The sequence below is a fragment of the Schistocerca nitens genome, chromosome 6, assembly GCF_023898315.1.
Source record: "Schistocerca nitens isolate TAMUIC-IGC-003100 chromosome 6, iqSchNite1.1, whole genome shotgun sequence".
Lineage (NCBI taxonomy): Eukaryota > Metazoa > Arthropoda > Insecta > Orthoptera > Acrididae > Schistocerca > Schistocerca nitens.
Window position 1 is genome coordinate 434,629,385 of NC_064619.1, and position 5,504 is coordinate 434,634,888.

General features: G+C 44.3%; 1 pseudogene; it reads left to right on the top strand.

The window, feature by feature from the left end:
- The first annotated feature begins 2,346 nt into the window (after positions 1-2,346).
- LOC126191826 (5S ribosomal RNA) lies at positions 2,347-2,464 on the top strand (annotated as a pseudogene).
- Positions 2,465-5,504: the final 3,040 nt, after the last annotated feature.

The following is a 5,504-nucleotide window of genomic DNA, read 5'->3' on the forward strand; positions in this document are numbered from 1 at the left end:
CCACGATGTCGCCAAACGCGGATGCGACCATCATCATGCTGTAAACAGAACCTGGATTCATCCGAAAAAATGACGTTTAGCCTTTCGTGCAGCCAGGTCCGTCGTTGAGTACACCATCCCAGGCGCTCCTGTCTGTGATGCAGCGTCAAGGGTAACCGCAGCCATGGTCTCCGAGGTGATAGTCCATGCTGCTGCAAACGTCGTCGAACTGTTCGTGCAGATGGTTGTTGTCTTGCAAACGTCCCCATCTGTTGACTCAGGGATCGAGACGTGGCTGCACGATCCGTTACAGCCATGCGGATAAGATGCCTGTCATCTCGACTGCTAGTGATAAGAGTCCGTTGGGCGTTCCGAATTACCCTCCTGAACCCACCGATTCCATATTCTGCTAACAGTCATTGGATCTCGACCAACGCCAGCAGCAATGTCGCGATACGATAAACCGCAATCGCGATAGGCTACAATCCGACCTTTATCAAAGTCGGAAACGTGATGGTACACATTTCTCCTCCTTACAGGAGGCATCACAACAACGTTTCACCCGGCAACGCTGGTCAACTGCTGTTTGTGTATGAGAAATCGGTTGGAAACTTTCCTCATGTCAACACGTTGTAGGTGTCGCCATCGGCGCCAACCTTGTGTGAATGCTCTGAAAATCTAATCTTTTGCGTATCACCGCATCTTCTTCCTGTCGGTTAAATTTCGCGTCTATAGTACGTCATCTTCATGGTGTAGCAATTTTAGTGGCCAGTAGTGTATAAATCGTCAGTGCATTGGTGGAGCTGTCATTTGTATTCAGGTAATTCATATGAAAAGGTTTCCGACATGATAATGGCCACACGACGAGAATTAACAGACTCTGAATGGGGTATGATAGTTGGGAGCTAGACGCATGGGATATTCCATTCCGGAAATCGTTTGAGAATTCGATATTCTGAGACCCACGGTGTCGAGAGTGTGCCGAAGGTACCAAATTTCAGGCATTACCTCTCACCACGGGCAAAGCAGTGGCCGACGGCCTTCAGTTAATCACCAAGAGCAGCGGCATTTGCGTAGATTTGTCGGTGCTAACAGGTACGCAAAACTAAGTGAAGTAACTACAGAAATCAATGTGGGTCGTACGACGAACGTATCAGTTAGGACATTGCGGTGAAATTTGGCGTTGATGAGCTGTGGCAGCAGTCGACGTATGCGAGTGCCTTTGCTAGTGGCACGACATCGCTTGCAGCACCTCTCCTAGGCTCGTGACCATACGGGTTGCGCCCTGGTCAGATCAGTCCCGATATTGGTAAGAGCTGATGGTAGGATTCGTGTGTGGCGAAGACCTCAAGAAGCCATGGACCCGAGTTGTCAACAAGGCACTGTGCAAGCTGGTGGTGGCTCCATAATGGTGTGGATTGCGTTTCCACTGGGTCCTCTGGTCCAACTGAACCTTTCATTGAGTGAAAATGGTTATGTTCTCGTCCTTGAAGCACATTTCCAGGCATTCATCGCCTTCATGTTCCCAAACAACGGTGCAATTTTTATCGATAGTAATGCGCCATGTCACCAGGACTTAATTGTTTGCGATTGGTTTGAAGCACACTCCGAACAATGATTTGACCATCCAGATCGCCCGGCATGGGATGTAATCGAAAAATCAGTTCCTGCATAAAATCCTTCAGCCTCAATATTTTCGCAGTTATGGACGGCTACAAGAGGCAGCACGGCTCAGTATTTCTGCAGCGTACTTCCAGCGACTTGCTGACTACGTACTACGTCGAGTTGCGGCACAACGCCGGCCAGGTCCGACGCGATATTAGGAGCTTTTGTAACTTCAGTGTAGTTCACGAGGCGAACTTCTATTACTTAAACCACGCACAAGATTTTGACATTATATGATAACGTTCTTTTACGAACTGTCTAACTGACAGAGTACTGGGTTTCCTCCGCCAGGTCCTGGGTTCAGCTCCAGCAGGCGACTCACCTTTGTTATCAAACAAGCGTCGGAGACCTTTCCCTGAGGTAAAAATCCTTCGGGGCAATGTGCCCGCCATCCTCCCCCTCCTAGTGCAGCGGAGAAGAAGGGCTGCACTGTATTTGCAGCCAGACCAGACAGACTCGCACCGCTTTCACCTTACTTTTTAACTTTTTGGTTTCTGATCTCTAGTATCAAAATGTAACCTGTCTGCTGATGACGATTGTGTATTCTGTAGATCAACATTTACGGAAGAAAATATTAAAGACTTATTGGTCAGCATGACAACGTGTATTCAGAAATCGTTCCCGCTAATAAGTGATTGTGCCTGTAAAGGACTTTTTATTTATTTTTTTATTTTTTTTTAAATTATTGCTACCAGTCACAAAGGCAACGGCCATGCCGCAGTGGACACACCGGTTCCCGTCAGATCACCGAAGTTAAGCGCTGTCGGGCGTGGCCGGCATTTGGATGGGTGACCATCCGGGCCGCCATGTGCTGTTGCCATTTTTGGGGGTGCACTCAGCCTCGTGATGCCAATTGAGGAGCTACTCGACCGAATAGTAGCGGCTCCGGTCAAAGAAAACCATCATAACGACCGGGAGAGCGGTGTGCTGACCACACGCCCCTCCTATCCGCATCCTCATCTGAGGATGATACGGCGGTCGGATGGTCCCGATGGGCCAGTTGTGGCCTGAAGACGGAGTGCTTACCAGTCACAGACGTAGTTAACTATCGTATTACTTATTTATTTAGCGACATGTTTCGAGGGAATACCTCATCTAAATGGCAGTACAAAAACAAGTCTGCAATAAGGTCATACTGATGTTACATAGTCTTTCCATAAATGCTGTGGTTATTTTTGTTCTTCTGGCGTGGCAGTCTTGTTCTGATGCGCTGAGGTGTTTCCATTTCCGTGTCTCTCTTGGCTTTCTTGGTCACTGCTCAGAAATTTTCACTAACGTAACAGTAACTTGGAAACACGATCACGAAGAGACACAATCCAGCAGTCGCAGCTCCACCTGCCGACCAGTTGCCAAATAATTTTCAACGTGCCACAGTCAGCTGTCTTCAGATAGCCAGCGTCGAGTGTCGAAATGTTAACTGGGCCTCAACTAATATTCGCTGACCGCAGCAGTCCACAATGAACTATAAATAGATGAGCTAGCCATCGTTCGAAGAGTTAGACTGAGACCAGTGTTCAGAATTCCTGCGTAAGTGACACGTCTTTTCACCTAACTAAAGTTGAGCATTTATTTGTGCACATATTACTTTAATAAATGATGATGATATTTCATTATTGGCCGGGAGATTCCATCTTGGGTTTTTCGGCCTTTTCCTTTGATGTCACTTCGGCTACTTCCTGCTTGCCAGCGATCATGATGATGATAACACTGATTGGTATTTGTGATTGATCATTTTGCTATAATTGTTTTTGTTGTATTTATCCTATTGCCCTGTGATCAGACAGATGTAACGTGTAAGTACGCTACCTTTACGTTGGGCGCCGAACTTGTGTAGTGAACACAACATAATACAATACTTTGCTCCACGAAAACTTCTACTAAATTTCGCAAATTAACTACATATCCGCAAAGATGCCACAGGAAAAAATTGTTGTATCGATCCATAAAACATATTTCATACTGTACCAAGTGTACACTCTAATCTAATAAAATGTATGTAGTTGAAAGAGATACTTCGATCATAGCACTATTTAACAATCTCGTTAGTTATGAACTTCAGACACTTTTTATTCCTGCTGGCTTTCATTACGCGATTCTTCGCTTTCAGCACCTGGCTTCCATAAAGTGAGTTACAAGTTTTAACTACCGTCGACATAATCGGATCAACTTCGAACGCAGAACGGCCTCGGTAGCGAGCGGGAACGACGTGGAGCTCGTTAATCCTGCGGATTCAGGATGTTCGTTGTTACTGCCAGATGGAAGCACTGCACTGAAAGTAAGTCTTGTCGATGGTACAGCTCTCCTCACCTGCCCCACACTTTCCCGTTAGTGGGTGTATAGAGGAAGAGGAGATGTCAAGGAGGGTTAGGGTTCGATGTCGGAGTCATTACAGTCGCTGCACATTCTCGGATTGCGGAAGGAAATCAGGCATTTCCTTTTCAAAGAAATCCTCCCGATTGATTTAGGGAAACCACAGGAAAGCTAAATTTCGATTGCTGAATGGAAGTATGGACTGTTGCTCTCCCGACTGCACGTCTAGTATATGGTTATTCAAAAGCATCTTTATGGTTTCAGAAGACGAATGTGCGAAAACTACAACACATACAGAAAATGAACACATATCAGTGGGTATAGCATCTCTTCAAGTTTAGATCCGTAATACGTGCCTTGGTACAGTTTTAAAGGGGACAGGCGAGTCAGAACATGTAGACAGATAATCCGCTTCGTACTGACGAATCTAATAGATGCAAGCTTGTAGAAAGGCAACCCCAATGAACAGGTTTCCAAGGCGGGCAGCGTTGCACCTTCCCGCAGCGGCGATTTCAATGAACTGCAAGCATTTATTCACATTTGCCGCTTCATAGAAGTTGCCAACATCGAGAAGCTGTAATGTGAGCTAAAAATTTGGAAAGATGCTCTATCCACTCATATGTGTAATTTGCAGGTTGCAACCTGTGGCTGTACAGATACGAGCAGCCCATAGTGGCTCGCCTTCACGCATTCCTTCTGGCCTGTTAATTATTTTATATGTGACATGTAAGTACTGCCTCTGTCTTTCGTTGTTAGTCAGTACTTACACTTTTTATAAAAAAAATGGCTTTCCTATAAATTTGTAATTATGTTATAGGCCATTTTAATTGGTTTAATTCTGATGAAGGCAGTCTTAGAAGTGTTGAAACCTTGTCGATAAGACTAAAAATAACTGTGACCGAAGGCTCATTTGTTTCAATTTTAATGTTCATAGGACCTTTTTTCCTCTATTTCCAGTCAGGTATTTGTCCCCGCAGTTCGTCGGTTTTATTCATGTTCAGCATGTATAGACATCAATGTTCAAACTTCCATCAAATTTCATTTACACAGACTGAAGTTCAGAACCAAATGTGACATCAGGTAAGGAGGTACCATAAAAGCTCAGAACATTTTATTAATTGTAACGACATATCATATCACTAGAACTATTCCAAGGACCCTAGCGGAAACTTCCACTTCCTTGAGCTGGGAAAAAAGATAAGGAATACGGGCTGTTTCAATATTTCTGATCCACCTTCGATTCGCTGACGGCATTCTACCGTTAACTTGTAATGCAGATAAACTCAGGCAATATATGGTAGACATTAATACAGGAAATTTTATAGCAATCTGACAATTAATTACAATAAGACTAAAATAATGTATAATCGACATATTGAATAGGAAATTTTGCAAATTACTAATTAAATTAAAGATCAAGTTGACTTCTAAAATTCAGAGTTTACAACCTATGATTATCATCACTTTTGATCGATATTCGTTCTGCCTGAGAAAATTTGTAGGCAGGCGTTAAACAACAGTGGACACCAAATTGCTGATGAGTATACGAG